Source organism: Scyliorhinus torazame, chromosome 12, assembly GCF_047496885.1.
Source record: "Scyliorhinus torazame isolate Kashiwa2021f chromosome 12, sScyTor2.1, whole genome shotgun sequence".
Taxonomy (NCBI): domain Eukaryota; kingdom Metazoa; phylum Chordata; class Chondrichthyes; order Carcharhiniformes; family Scyliorhinidae; genus Scyliorhinus; species Scyliorhinus torazame.
This window is the reverse complement of record NC_092718.1, coordinates 192,845,046-192,861,322: the sequence shown is the minus strand read 5'-3', so window position 1 is coordinate 192,861,322 and position 16,277 is coordinate 192,845,046. Positions and strand designations below refer to the sequence as shown.

Sequence of the window (16,277 nt, the reverse complement as noted above, 5' to 3'; positions counted from 1 at the left end):
AAAAACTCATCTGAGTTTTAAACCACCTTACCAAGAAAAACTGTTAGAAAATCAAACATTGAGGAAAAAATGTGAGGGGTACCTGTGCCCACACCCTAGTAAGGAAAGAGTGGAAATAAGAATAATAATCTTTATTATTGTCACAAGTAGGCTCACATTAACACTGCAATGAGGTTACTGTGAAAATCCCCTAGTCGCCACACTCCGGCGCCTGTTCGGGTACATTGAAGAATTCAGAATGTCCAATTCACCTAACAAGCACGTCTTTCGGGACTTGTGGGAGGAAACCAGAGCACCCGGTGGAAACCCACGCAGACACGGGGAGCACAGACAGTGACCCAAGCCGGGAATCGATTCAAATCTGTAAAACATGCATAAATGCCCGAATGGAAACAAAATGTAAAATGTTACCCTGCGCAAAGGACTTGATTTGAAGTCCTAATTGTGTGACTACATAACACTTCAAAGGCAGAACTGCAAATCTCAGCTAAAATGTTCCATGTATCACAGCTGAAGCTGCAATCTCTGCTGCTGCAGGTATGGTAATGGGATGCGTTCTGTGTGCACCTCTGAGAGGGTGAAGGGGAAGAACAGAAAGCGAAGGGCAGCTCCATGATTTGTAGCGCCTTGTCATCCTCCCAGTGCTGTCTGATGTTTTCACATGGCTAGCTTTGGAGAGCGAAGCATTCGTCAACATTTCACATGCAGGCACTACACGAGGAGCACAGTATCAATTTAACCATTTACACGTTCCATGCCAGCACCGCCAATGAACATCAGGAGTTGGGTTTCCCCCTAATGGACGGCAGCCTATCTCAGTTTACACACACGCACCGATTTAATCCTCAAAACCCTGTTTGGGCGAGCCCCGAGCTGCTGCCATTCCTGACTGAACATCTTTTCTCAAGAAAACACAGGATCAGTTCACTTATAAACACTTTAAAGAAGATAAAACGCAAAAAGAAAACAAGCACAGTTTTGAAAATCCACCCTCCCCTGACACCCTTGTCTGAGAGAAACAACAGCCAAGGCAACAGCTACAGATCCTTTGTGAATGTAATTGACGCTTTGAGCTTCTAAAAATTATGGGGAGAGGTGTGATAAGATGGACATGCAGAAGACATGGGGATGGAATGGGGGAGGGGACTTAAGCTGTAGGACATAAGTACAAGCTAGTCAATAAATCTGCTAAGGATTTGCCCAGAGAGTGATGAGAATGTGAAATTCCTACTACTGTATATGGAGTGGTTGAGGTGATGTTTTGGAAGGTTTGGCCTTTGCCTCCCTGATAGCCTGGAGATGGATTTTGTTATGTGGGAGGGACTCGGGGCCTTCGGAGGCAGGTTGTGGGTGAGTGACCTGGCAGAATTCCAGCAGTTAGAAAAGATCAAGTTCGCACTGCGGGGGTCGGCAGAAGGGTTAATTCGGAGGTGGAAACTGTTCATCAATTTCTTCAATCAGGATTCAGGAGACAGGGGGGGGGGGGGGGGGGGCGGTGGCTTTCGGGGGGGGGGGATTAAAGAAGGGAATGCGGGACGTGGTTGGGGGGTCGCTGTCAGGTGGGCTGGATGGTTGGGATTGTTGGGTGGGTTAATGTGATGGTCTTTTGTTGCTCTTTGGTTGTTCTTTTGATATTTTGTATATTTATATTTTGTTGAAAGTCCTTGAATAAAAATATTTTAAAAAATAAATGTTTTGGAGGGGAAACAATGTAAGTACATGAGGGCTGGAGTAAGGAATGGAAGGATATGCTGACAAGGATTGGACAAAGCATGGTGACTAGGGGGCGGAGGGACATGTGGAATCTAAACACAAGAATGGACCAGTTGAACTCATTGGTCTTTTTTAGCTATAAATTTTATGTAATTCTATGTAAAATGTACAGAGATGAACTAGCAATGCCAGCACTTCCTTTAGATTCTTTTACTTTTAACATGTGGCATTTGTTTCATTAAATAAAAAGAACTGCTGACTGCAAAATATGTCAGCTGTAATAAAGCTGTAAATTCCCCCATCGGGGATTTGTTTATAAAAATATTTTGATAACCTTCATTACAATAAAAGAACACTCCCTGAGACATGCTCCTCTCTTACAGTTAGACGCCACACTCCAATGTAATAAAGCACAATGGAACTTTATTGAGGGGCTGGCTGATGGTGTCGGACCCAGTCACATGCACGAGAGCTTGAGTGGATTGGAAATGTGGATGGGGGGGTGGGGTGGGGTCCATAAAATGGGAAAGGCTGGAAATCCGCTGCAGCCTGGGGTCAGCGCTGAACGGGAAGAGGTAGGTAACAAATTTTAGTTTGGATCCTGGAGCAGGACCTGAGATGGGATGAAGAACCCCCTTTGCAAATCGTTTGCCTGCTTTTCTCTTTCACTCGCAGGGCATTTACAGCCGGTTGTTTCAGAATTTGCAAGTTTCAATTTTTAATCATTAAATGGTTAGAGAGATTGTGGAGAAAACGGGGAGGTTCGATGATTGATAAGAAACAATCTGATCTGGGAGTCAACCAGATTTAATTTTCCTTGGATTCCATTAAAGTATAGTAGGTTGAGGGGTGATCTAATCAAGGTGTTCAGAATGATAAAGCGATTTGATAGGGTAGGTAAAGGGAAACTGTTTCTTCTACTGAGGGTATGCAGAACAAGGAGATATGACATTTAAATTCAAGCAAGCGTCTGGGGCTGTTTAGCACAGGGCTAAATCGCTGGCTTTGAAAGCAGACTCAAGGCAGGCCAGCAGCACGGTTCAATTCCCGTAACAGCCTCCCCGAACAGGCGCCGGAATGTGGCGACTAGGGGCTTTTCACAGTAACTTCATTTGAAGCCTATTTGTGACAATAAGCGATTTTCTTTTCATTTCATTTCAGGAGTGAAAGTACTTTGTCACAGAAAAGGTAGTGGCAATCTGGAACACTTTCACTTTAAAGGCTGTGGATCAGTTGAACTTTTGAATACTGAGACTAATTGACATCTGTTAATAATAATAATATTTATTAGTGTCACAAGTAAGCTTACATTAACACTGTGATGAAGTTACTGCGAAAATCCCCTAGTCGCCACACTCTGGCGCCTGTTCGGGTACACTGAGGGAGAATTCAGAATGTCCAATTCACCTAACAAGCACGTCTTTCGGGACTTGTGGGAGGAAACCGGGGCACCCGGAGGAAACCCGCGCAGATACAGGGAGAATGGGCGCTGTGATTCAACAGTGCTAACCACTGTGCTACCGTGCCACCCATAGGTGCGAGATTTGTGAAAGTGGCTAACTGGAGTTGTTGTACAAGTCAACCGATTAAATGGCAGGGGGTGGGGGGGGGGGGGGGGGAATGCGGGGAATTGGAAGCGGTGGAGTGAATTCCGGTGCACCGACATGTAACAGCCGGATGTACTTTAGGCGGCTCCGTGCAGGTCCCGGTACTTCGGGATTTTCTGCCCTTTTTACGAGGAATGTTCAGGTTTTAACCCGCCGACCTGATGGAGAAAAGGTGAATCGGGTGATGTCGAGGTCGGCATCGAACAGAGGCAGTGGGGGGAAATTACAAGTGCCGAGCCCAAGCAAGGATTCAACAAAGATGGCGAGGGTAGCGGCCGCGCTCATACCCTTGAGATGATGGTGGGGGGTGATACAAAAGAGTTCGAAAGGTTCGGTGGGGAGATGGACGGGTGATTCCTGAGGCATGGCCAAGAGATGAGGGTATCATTTAAAGTTGTGGTGGAGGAGGCTCTGGGCCCGATCAAGGAGCAGCCGGGTAAGACGGCTAAGGCGGCAAGCAAGCAGGCTGAGATGTTGAAAGGTGTGGAGGAGGCCTTGTTTCAGCATGAGGATCGACTCGCGTCGTTGGAAGCTGAAATGGTGATTGTCGGTGACAGAAATAAGGGCCTCAAGGCGAAACTTGGTGATCTGTAGAACAGGTCCAGGCGCATGAACCTGAGGCTGGTGGGTCTGCCGGAGGGAGTGGGGCTCAAGTCTGACTGAGTGGGAAAAGAGCAAATGGGGTTTGTAAAGAGATGGGGTTGGCTGCAAACGTAAGGCAGCTGTTGAATGTGGTACTTACCCCGGGGGAGGGCTCAGTTCCAGAGATCATTATTTTGCTTGATGCGGAGAAAGTCTTCGACCGGGTAGAGTGGGACTATCTATTCGCGATACTGGAGAAATTTGGGTTTGGACCGAGCTTTGGAGCGTGGGTGTGGTTGTTGAATGCAGCCCCATTTGCCAGTGTCTACACAAACAAAGTGACTTCTGAACCCTTTCGTCTATGCAGGGGCAGCAGGCATTGATGTCCAATGTCCCCTTCACTATTTGCATTGGCAATAGAGCCACTAACCATGGCACTAAGGACTTTGAAAGTTGAGGAAGGAACAATTAGAGGAGGGGTGGAGAATAGGGTCTTGCTATATGCCGAGGATTTGTTGTTGTATGTTAGCGATTAGGAGTCATCAGTGGGAGGCATTATGGGGACTTTGCAGTGCTTTGTGGCCTTCTCTGGCTACAGCTAAATGTAGGAAAGAGCGAATACTTGGTGGTTGGGGCACTGGGAAGGAGAGTGGTGGTGGGTTGTCGTTCCATCCATCAGGAAGTAATTTTTGGTATTTGGGGTCCAGATAGTAAGGGGCTGGGTGAAACCCCGGAAGTTGAACTACTCAAGCCTGCTGGGAAATGTTCAAGCAGACCCACAGAGGTGGGATGGCCTCCCACCATTCCTGTTGGGCTGAGCGCAATCAGTTCGATGAATGTCTTGCCGAGATTTTTCTTTTTATTTCAGTTCCTCCCATGTTCCTGCCTAAGGCGTTCTTCAGAGAGATCGACTGGCTTGTGACTGTGTTTATTTGGACGGTAAGGGCCTGAGGATCAGGAAAGCGGTGCTCCAGAGGGAGAGACAAGCAGAGGACTTGGCCTTGCCAAACTATGGGGCGGCAAATGCTGAAAAATTGTAAGAGTGGTGCGGAGATTTGGTGGAGCTGTGGGAGTGGCAAGCCTGGGGGCGTTAGTAACGGCTGCGCTCCCGGTTGTGCTAAGGAAACGCTCGACTACCCCACTTGGTAGTAGCCATGTTAAAAATGCGGAGGCCATTCCGTCAGTATTTCAATTTGAAGGCTGCCTCTAGGATAGCTCCCATCTGTGCTAACCAGTTATTGGAGCCTGCTAGGTCGGATGTGAAGTTTAAGGAGTGGAATGGAAAAGGAGTTGGAGAAGGTGGGGGATTTGTTTTTAGGGGGTCGGTTTGCTAGCCTGGGGAAACTGGAGGAGAAATATGGGTTTACAGATGCTGGTGGGTTCAGGTATCTCCAGGTGCGTAACTGGGTCAAAGGCACCTTCCAGCCTTCCCGGTGAAGCAGCCTTTTTCTACCTTGGTCGAGCGGATGTTATCCTGCTCAGAGTCAGAGGTGGCCAGCACATCGGGCATATACCCACGGATAGTGGGGGAGGAGACGTGCTCAGTTGAGGGTGTGAAGGCAGAGGAGCTGGGGGCAGTCTTGGAAGAGGAGGTTTGGAGCGAGGCACTGAGGAGGGTGAACGTGAGCTCGTCCTGTGTGAGGCTGAGTCTCATCCAGTTAAAGGTAGTGTTTCAAGTGAAGGCTAGAATGAGTCGGTTTTTCAATGGGATAGAGGACAGATGTAATCGGTGTTCGAGGAGGCTGGCGCACCACGTGCACATGCTCTGGTCGTGTTTCATAGAATTTACAGTGCAGAAGGAGGTCATTCGGCCCATCGAGTCTGCACCGGCTCTTGGAAAGAGCAACCTACCCAAGGTCCACACCGCCACCCTATCCCCATAACCCAGCAACCCCACCCAACACTATGGGCAATTTTGGACACTAAGGGCAATTTAGCATAGCCAATCCACCTAACCTGCACATCTTTGGACTGTGGGAGGAAACCGGAGCACCCGGAGGAAACCCACGCACACACGGGGAGGATGTGCAGACTCCGCACAGACAGTGACCCAAGCCGGAATCGAACCTGGGACCCTGGAGCTGTGAAGCAATTGTGCTATCCACAATGCTACCGTGCTGCCGTGTTCAAAGCTGGTGGGCTTCTGGACTTCCTTTTTGATACTATTTCGGCAATCTTGGGCATTGGGCTGGAGCCATGCCCTCTGGAGGTGATGTTTGGGGTTTTGGATGTGCCGGAACGCTGGACGGGGGTGGGGGCCTTCATTCTGGTCTTTGCCTTGCTTGTGACAAGGAGGCGCATCCTCTTGGGCTGGAGGTCGACTACCCCGTCAAGCGTCTAGGCATGGCTGGGTGACTTGATGGAGATTTTGGATCTCAAGAAGGTCAAGTTTACCGTGAGAGGGTTGGTGGAAGGGTTTTCCCTGGATGGCGGCGGTTTCTAATTAATAACAACCGTTAGTTGTTAGGGGGTAGTGGGGTAGGGTGGGGGAGGTGTTTAGTGATGAGGTTATAGTGCTATAGAGTTTATAGGTTATAAGGGGAAAGGGGCGTTCTTACTGTTTGGTTGTTATTCAGGGTTATTGTCAGCTTTGTATAAAAATGATTAAAAATTACAATAAAAACATTTCCAAAAAAGAAAGGGAGTGGTGAAGCACTGGCAGTGCTGTTGCAGCACGGGCGGTGATTACCACCAGGGTCCGGTCCCTGGGCCACAGGGCACCAGTAAAGGACCCGAAACCTACTGGGAGGTTGGCAGGTTTCGCTGGGCAGGCTCCCCGTGTGGCAACAGGTGCGCCTGATGTGGCAGAAAATGCCTGCCCAGGTGGGAAGTGCACCTTAATTGGCCACTGAAATGATTCAATCGGCTGCCCGGCTGGCAGGCTGCCATGCTGGCAGCGTTCATGCTGCTGGCATTATTTCATGGGGGCACAAGGTTACGGGCTCCCCTCCTGACATGTCCGCCCGCAATTTTGTCAGCCCTCCCCCTGCCAGCCCGTCATCAATAGGCTGGGAAAACACCGACTGCTGTAACCCCACAACCGCAGCAGTGAGGCAGAATGCTGGGACTGGGCACCTTATTTTCTGAGTGCTAAAGTGAGCATCTGTCATGTGCATGTCTGCAAAAGGAATATTGCAGCTCTTCAATCTTGGGGTAGGTCATAGCAGAGCCTGTTCTCTTTGAACATGACATCCATACCGTGCACTTTGTAGCAGGAATCGCTGCATAGTGAGCAGAACCTGAAACCTCAGCTGAACCCTTCCTGGGTTTAGGACCATTGAAGCCAATTGTAACACTCATATTGCCACTCTAGCTTAGATAAACTTGTATTTAAAGGGTTTATTGTGGAACCTCTCTGGTCTGTGTGGCTCAGAACTGTATCAGGTGGCACATTTACCGACAGGGTCATTACGGAGCCATGGAACGCACTGTTTCATAGAATCATAGAATCCCTACAGTGCAGAAGGAGGCCATTCATTCCATAGAATTTTCACCGACCCTCTGAAAGAGCATCCTATCCAGGCCCACTACCCCCCCCCCCCCCCCCCCCCAACCCTGTAGCCCCATCTAACCTGTACAGCCCTGGACACTAACGGGCATTTTAGTTTGACCAATCCACCTAATCTGCACATCTTTCAAAGGTGGGAGTAAACCCGAGCACCTGGAGGAAACCCACGCAGACACAGGGAGAAAGTGCAAACTTTGCACAGTCACACCAGACCAGGATTGAACCCTGGTCTCTGGCGCTGTGAGGCAGCAGTGCTAACCACCGTGCTGCCCTTAAATTCCACTCCTTCGATTATCTTGACATGTCTTTAATTGGAGTCGAAATGGCCTGCAGAAAATACACTTCACAGCATCTCAGAACTGTTAGAACAGAGGAAGAAGCTTCCGTTACCCATCGCGTCCCTGCTAGCCCTCTGTCGGAACAACTCCCCCAGCTTCTTCCTCATAGCCCTGCACATCCTTCCTTAGATCTGCATGTTATGTAACATTTTGAACACAATTTGAGGAAAAAAGACCTTGCCCTTGCCAAAGCTCTTGCTACTTGCAGAAACTGCCTCAAAGTCTACTTCTCTGGCCCTGGCTACCTGAACAAAACATTCTCCTAATTCCTGCTGAAGCCCTGTTCCCTCCTCCCCCTTTTTTTTTTAAATTTAGTGTACCCAATTCATTTTTTCCAATTAAGGGGCAATTTAGCGTGGCCAATCCACCAACCCTGCACATCTTTGGGTTGTGGGAGCGAAACCCACGCAAACACGGGGAGAATGTGCAAACTCCACACGGACAGTGACCCAGGGCCGGGATCGAACCTGGGACGTCGGCACCATGAGGCAGCAGGGCTAACCACTGTGCTACCGTGCTGCCCTCTCCTCCCTCTTTTTAAAGCATCTCTGTTCTTCTACAAGACACAAGAACAGTGCAAATTGTGTGAGGGGCTGAAATTGTAGCACAGAATCCATGCTGTGTGTTTCTCGATAAAGATATAAAAAAGTGTGTTTAAATTGCTGTGAGGTAAAAGCAGATTCAAATGTAAATATTATTGTGTTCTGCTTTCCCCCCCACCAATCAGGTCTAAAATCATAACTTAATTGCGAATGTTGCTGTGTTACACAAGCCTACGAAAGAAAGAATAAAATATTTTAAAATCTCTGACCCAAATTCCATGCTAATAGCATTCATGACCTCAAGGCCTACACTGTGTCCTATCACTCAGAGAACACTGCTCTCATTTCCATTCATTATCACTATCTCCAATGTGTTTGTTTCTTGTGTCAACCTCCCCATGTAAAGGTTGTTTGTACTTGCAGAGCGAGTGAAAAGGATGAAAGAATTTCCTACTGGTCAACTTGTAGTTTTCATTTTTCTCCTTCTTGTTTGTTTGTTTTCACATCAAACTCTCTCTCTCTCTCTCCCACCCCCCCCACACCAGCTCGCCCCACATCCCACCCATAACTCTTTCCCTGTGGCTGATCTATTAATTTCATGGCTCTCTTAAGGCTTGCTCATCAGCGTGAATCTCTCCGTTGCGGCCCAATACAATTATTTTCTCCCCCTTTGTAGTCGGGGAGTTCAGGAAGTTTTTAAATGTCGTGGCGCTGTGACATAATGGCCTCAGCCTTAATAAAGGAAATGAGGGCAGCTACTGTATCAAGGCATTGAGAGTGAAGGGGAAATGAAGGCCTTTAACCCTTACCATTCTGCATGGAAATTACCGTGGACTCCTAATGGAGCTCTGCAGTCTCTTGTAACAGACATGTCTTCCTTATGTAAACCATCAGACAATCAGGCTGACTGTTTAAGATTTATAAGCACATACATCAACAACAAAAACAACAAATAGTGTATTTAACATTGTAAAACATTCCAAGGCACTTCACAGGAGCGTTAACAGTCAAAAATCACAGACACTGAGCCACATAATTAGGATGGGCGGGCAAACGGTCAAAGAGGTAGTTTTTTTTCCGGAGAACTGTAAAGAGATGTTGAGGGAATTAATTCCATAGCCAATGTAGACACCTGGGGCGAGATTCTCCGACCCCCCCGGCCGGGTCAGAGAATCGCCGGGGGCTGGCGTGAATCCCGCCCCCGCCGGTTGCCGAATTCTCCACCACCGGATATTCGGCGGGGGCGGGAATCGCGCCGCGCCGGTTGGCGGGCCACCCCCCGCGATTCTCCGGCCCGGATGGGCCGAAGTCCTGCCGCTAAAATGCCTGTCCCGCCGGCGTAGATTAAACCACCTACCTTACCGGCGGGACAAGGCGGCGCGGGCGGGCTCCGGGGTCCTGGGGGGCGCGCGGGGCGATCTGGCCCCGGGGGGTGCCCCCACGGTGGCCTGGCCCGCGATCGGGGCCCACCGATCCGCGGGCGGGCCTGTGCCGTGGGGGCACTCTTTCCCTTCCGCCTTCGCCACGGTCTCCACCATGGCGGAGGTGGAAGAGACTCTCTCCACTGCGCATGCGTGGGAATGCCATCAGCGGCCGCTAACGCTCCCGCGCATGCGCCGCCCGGAGATGTCATTTCCGCGCCAGCTGGCGGGGCACCAAAGGCCTTTTCCGCCAGCTGGCGGGGCGGAAATTAGTCCGGCGCTGACCTAGCCCCTTACGGTTGGGGCTCGGCCCCCCAAGATGCGGAGCGTTCCACACCTTTGGGGCGCGCGATGCCCGACTGATTTGCGCCGTTTTGGGTGCCAGTCGGCGGACATCGCGCCGTTTCCGGAGAATTTCACCCCTAGACTGAGCAATAGCGGATGTGCAGAGGGAGATCAAAGGTGTCAATAGAGCAGGATTGCTGTGTTCATCATTTGATGTAATAGTGGCGATTGAAAATGGCTACAATCCATTAGCCAAATGCTTGGAATATAAAAGCAGGGATGTACTTCTGAAGCTTCATAAAGCATTAGTTAGGCCCCATTTAGAATACTGAGCAATTTTGGGCCCCACACCTCAGGAAGGACATACTGGCACTGGAGCGGGTCCAGCGGAGATTCACACGGATGATCCCAGGAATGGTAGGCCTAACATACGATGAACGTCTGAGGATCCTGGGATTATATTCATTGGAGTTTAGGAGGTTGAGGGGAGATCTAATATAAACTTACAAGATAATGAATGGCTTAGATAGGGTGGACGTAGGGAAGTTGTTTCCATTAGCAGGGGAGACTAGGACCCGGGGGCACAGCCTTAGAATAAAAGGGAGTCACTTTAGAACAGAGATGAGGAGAAATTTCTTCAGCCAGAGAGTGGTGGGTCTGTGGAATTCATTGCCACAGAGGGCGGTGGAGGCCGGGACGTTGAGTGTCTTTAAAACAGAAGTTGATAAATTCTTGATTTCTCGAGGAATTAAGGGCTATGGAGAGAGAGCGGGTAAACGGAGTTGAAATCAGCCATGATTGAATGGTGGAGTGGACTCGATGGGCCGAATGGCCTTACTTCCGCTCCTATGTCTTATGGTCTTATGATCCTATCATTTGGGAGAACTTGGAAAATCTAATTATTTCATGGACAGCAATACAGCATGGACATGGCAGGCCGAATGGCCTCCTTCTGCGCTGTTACCATTCTATGGTTCTATGACAAGGAATCGAGATGTGTAAGAGATTTCTTGGGCAGTGCTGGTTTGTTGAGTAGATTTTAAGTTGGGTTAGCAAGCTAACCCAAGCCCAGACAGAGACAGCAATGGCTGAAATCATGTCTTGAGTGCTGAGATTCTCCTTATAAACATTAAATCATGGAATCCCTACAGTGCAGAAGGAGGCCATTTGGCCCATCGGGTCTGCACCGATCCTCCGAAAGAGCATCCTACCTGTACCCAATCTCCCACCTTATCCCCGTAACCCTATAACCCCATCTAACCTTTGGACACTAAGGGGCAATTTACCATGGCCAATCCAAGTTGTAAGGAACCCACACATCTTTGGACTCTGGGAGGAAACCAGAGCACCCGGAGGAAATCCGCACAGACATGGGGTGAACGTGCAGACTCCACCCAGACAGTCAGCTGAGGTCGGACCCGAACCCGCATCCCTGGCTCTGTGAGGCAACAGTACCCCTTGATGGTGATGAAAATTCGGAAAATATTCATTAGTTCATATTAAATAGACACTTGTGCATTGAAAAGGTAGATATTCTGTGCAGGGTACAATTCCATCCGAACACAAGTGCCACTAAGCCTATTCAATAAAAGGCAAGTAAATCAGGGCCAAATGTAATCCTGCTTTCACTCACTGCCCACACATCTTCACTTCAGTAGCATTCTCTGGACAATAGTTGGAAATGGGAAGCTTGTCTGGTTTGCCTCATCTTAACAAAAGTGGCCAGTGGTACCATCACTTTGGATGAGATTGGTTAATTCAGTAGAGTGGTGATTGAACCAGAGAGCATCCTGCTCTGAGCACCTAGGCTATGCATAGGATAAACTCACCGAATCACTGGCAAGGGCTGAAAAATAAAGTTGTAAGGAACCCGCGTATCATCTGGGGCTCTGAGAAAATGCCATTCGAAGAGGAACTTGGAGCCTTCAGTTACTCTATCCCTCTTTATATTTCTACTGCAAGCCACTGATAGTTGTGCAAATATTTAAAGGACAGTTGGAGTAAGAAAAGGCACTTGATTTCTGTGCCGCTGACATAGGGTGGCACGGTAGCACAATGGTTGCTACATAGCGCCAGGTTCCCAGGTTCGATTCCCGGCTTGGGTCACTGTCTGTGTGGAGTCTGCACATTCTCTGCGCGGGTTTCCTCTGGGTGCTCGGGTTTCCTCCCACAAGTCCTGAAAGACATGCTTGTTAAGTGAATTGGACATTCTGAATTCTCCCTCAGTGTACCCGAACAGGCTCCAGAGTGTGGCGACTAGCGGATTTTCACAGCAACTTCACTGCAGTGTTAACATAAGCCTACTTGTCACAATAATAAAGATTATTATTATTAGTTTCTCAGGACCTGTGAAAGACTGGAGCCCTGGTGTGATCAGGATACTGGATATCAGGTTGTCTTGACACCAGGCGTGCTGTAGACTTGTCTGGCATGCTTTCAAGATATCCCATAATGTTCCATAGTGTTCCATAATGTTGCATCACCGAGCTCCAACTTCATTTCTATGCAATGGGCTGGAGAAATGGCAACTCTTTCCTGGTTCCCTCTGCTCTGTTGTAAAAGATTTAAATGCTGTACATGTCAAACTCTTTGCTTCCTGGCTCTTTTGCACAATCGATAGAGCAGAATTTTATTTTTTAAAAAGGGCATACAAAATACGCAAACTGGAAAATAGGGCAGTCAGAAAGAAATTGTGCAATTTGATAAATTTCCAATGAGCTGCGAACACAGCCTAGAAATGATGAGGCGACCATCAATGTCCAGTGAGACTGGATATTGCCTTTCAATGCAAGCAGGAGACAATTGGATTTGTGTAAATTGGCAATGACTGCACAGGTTTCTTTGGGCTTTGTGCTGCTGTGATCACCCACGGTCCCCCATTGATTTACTCTGCTCTTTATTCCTTTCCAATTTCTCCCTTTATTCTCTCTTGGCGCTGCACAGAATCTAATGAGTGTGTATGAACCGTCACTAAAGAGCAACAGCAGGCTCTGGTTCGGTCTAGTTTGGCCTTGTCGAACAGAATGCAGCTCTATCCCAGTAGGATTCATGCTAAATCCACTGCGTTGAACTGGTGAATGACTAAATGTAGATTACATCTCCAGTGCCCTGGTGTCCTGTTTGAAGAGTTCAGTCGAACTGCGTGATCCCCTGCCATACATGGATACCATTTCCCCTCTGAGATACTGAGATAAGTGCTCTGTCATGGAGGATGCTCCTAGCCTGTCACTGGAGGGAGAAAGCTAGAGCAGAATAATACACAGGGGAGAGGGAATCGAGACAGAAGAGCCTGGACTGCACATTTGTATGATTTGCAGCAATTTATATGTCCCTAGCCTTGTAACCTAAAATTAACTCCTTCATTGCCGAATCCCCCTTTAATTTTTATTTCAATATCCATCTGTGTAGCATTGAAGCTTCAAAAATATTCAATGCCGAATTTGAGGGAGTATAAGGAATGGAAAGCATTATTGATTAGCCACTTTACCATTTGAATAAACAACTTAATTTGTAATCCTGTTAAATTGTTTGTTTTGTCTGAATAAATTGCTTTACTCCTAAGAATGCAAAGAATTTCTGTGACTTCAATAAGCAAGAGGGGTCCATTTCTTCAGCCCAGTTCTTAAAAAAGGGACTGAATTGGATAATCATAATAATAATCTTTTTATTGTCACAAGTAGGCTTACATTAAAGCTGCAATGAAGTTACTGTGAAAATTCCCTAGTTGCCACACTCCAGCACCTGTTCGGGTCCACTGAGGGAGAATTCAGAATGTCCAATTCACCTAACAAGCACGTCTTTCGGGACTTGTGGGTGGAAACCAGAGCATCCGGAGGAAACCCTGGAAGACATGGGGAGAACATGCAGACTCCGCACAGACAGTGACCCAAGCAGGAATCGAACCTGGGACCCTGCCTCTGTAAAACAACAGTGCTAATTGAAAATTCAGGTAGGCCATTAAAAACAATCCTTGGTACAGATAAGTGCTGTGTGCGACTGCAGAAACTGCAGCCTTGTTTTGGGATAATCTTTGATGCTGGCTCACATTTGCAATGATCCATCACGGGTCTCTAGCTTTTTCCCAGGAATGCCTGTTGACATGAGTGGCTAAACCTGGTGAGCCATCAGCTCCGAGGTTTCGGCTTTTAAAATCAGATCTTCAGCAAATATCTCTCTGGGATTAATTTTCCTCCAGTTCTTCGGGCGGTCAGTGTTGACCCCCAAAGCTGGAATCAAGGTAAGGGCCGGTCAGTTGTGTCCTTCTCTCATTTAAAATTCCATTTCTCTGTGTGTTGCGAATTACTTAATTTAGACTGACAGCAACTAGTCTTAAATGTTCAGCAATAAATCATAGAATTACTACAGTGCAGAAGGAGGCCATTCGGCCTATCGAGTCTGCACCCACCGTCTGAAAGAGCATCTTACCTAGCCCATGCCCCATCCTATACCCGTAACCCAGTAACTTCACCCAATCCTTTTGGACACAAAGGGGCAATTTGGCATGGCCAATCCACCTAACCTGCACATCTTTGGACTGCCGGAGGAAACCGGAGCACCTGGAGGAAACCCACGCAGACACGGGGATAATGTACAAACTCCACCCAGTCACCCAAGGCTGGAATTGAACCTGGGTCCCTGGAGCTGTGAAGCAGCAGTGCAAACACTGTGCCACCGTGCTGCCCACTGCTGTTTTGTTTTACCGAATCCTGTCATACGTAGCTGTTCCTCCTTCAGCATGCCTGTTAACCAGTGCGCATCTGTCTTTAAGCAGAATTGTGGAAGGGCAAGTTAACAAATCCCAAACTCCCCTGAGATTTGAAGAACTACTCCGAATTGAGCTTCAGGAGAGATAGAAATCATTTTGTTATTAACACGTGATTATTCGTTGCAACCTTAAACATAGATTTTGGCAGCTTGCACAAGTACAACATCAGTAATTTTACATGAGAAAAAGCAATTGCACGAGATAAATAAGCCCTTAGAGCGAACCACTTCTGACCCTGCTGATCACTGAATTTCTGTTTGCATCAAAAATGTGTTTTCTGTGACACTAACGCAAGAATGATTTGGTGTGATTTCTTTGTGCTTAAATGTGTTCAGATAGAATGGAAGTAACAGATGTAACCACAGTACATTTAGTCCTCAAGCGGCATTCATTATAGTAAATGCAAAAAATTGAAAATGAGTTTTCTTTTCATTTACAAATCACCGCAATCTTTACAGGTTCATTACAAAGGTTTTTAACAGCAGAGTACAACACATGGGTAAGTTTGACGAATGCAATGCTATGAAGCTTGTGGGTGTTTATTTCTTTATGCCCCTTCCAGTTTTCGCCCTCAGGTATTGACTCCTGGCGGGGGTACGGGTCTACGAGCACTCGGTACAAAATCAAGTTCCTGAGCCCTGACGATGAATTCTGATGGACTAGCGGCCGTTTCTTGATTTCATGCTCCCACAGGCAGCCTTCATTGCCCTCTAATTGTGCATATCAGAAATTTGCTTTCTTGCGCCGCTCACCATTTGCCAGCCGTTCCTTTCATTTAAATGATCACGAGCTGCCGTCTAAACTTGTGACATGCTCTTTTCTTTTTTAGCGAGCAAGGTTCCCTGCAGTCAGAAAATCAATGCTACTTTACAACCAGCTGAGCTCGGCGAAGATCTATGCATGTATACTGCAGTGGTCACTCAGTAGTGATCAGGAGTGAGAAATTTGGCCACTTTGCCTCTCTATAAGCCAACTGCAGGTCAATAAGGTCAATTGCAATGGCTCTACTGGCATCCTGACTGAGATCATCTGCTTCAGCATAGGCCCCCAATGAAACTTGTGACGTGACAGGCTCATATGACTCAGTTAATGACTATTTTTTCCCTCCAGTTTGCTTCAGTGTTGTTCATTCTTCCTTGGTGAATAACTGATTCTCATAACATTTTATTCATGAATGAGGAAGTTAGTGAAACTAAGGCAAGAACATTAATATTTCCGAATTCATTTTACATCTTGAACTTGGTTTTCGGCATGTGCTGTTTTTATTTATCTTTTTAAGTAATGTAATATTGTTGGAAGGGTGGATAGAGAGAAGCGTTTTTTGTGGCCTTTGTTTGTATCTAACGATTAGATCGGGTTTACACCACAGTAACAGACCATACAACCTAATTAGTCTAAGGTGTTTATGTTCTACAATCTCACCGCTTTCTTTGTTGAGAATTCTTGACTGGATTTATATTTATGGTCCCTAGTTTTGGACTTTCCACAATTGGAAACATCTTCTCCATATCTACCC

The 16,277-nt window shown here is 47.5% G+C and overlaps 1 long non-coding RNA gene across 1 annotated transcript in view; it reads left to right on the top strand.

The window, feature by feature from the left end:
* Positions 1-16,277, top strand: part of LOC140386829 (uncharacterized) — a 52,843-nt gene that overhangs the window by 31,259 nt on the left and 5,307 nt on the right. Inside the window, exon 4 of the long non-coding RNA XR_011933680.1 lies at positions 15,220-15,260. This is a non-coding gene — a long non-coding RNA (uncharacterized lncRNA). The remainder of the gene's footprint in view (positions 1-15,219; positions 15,261-16,277) is intronic.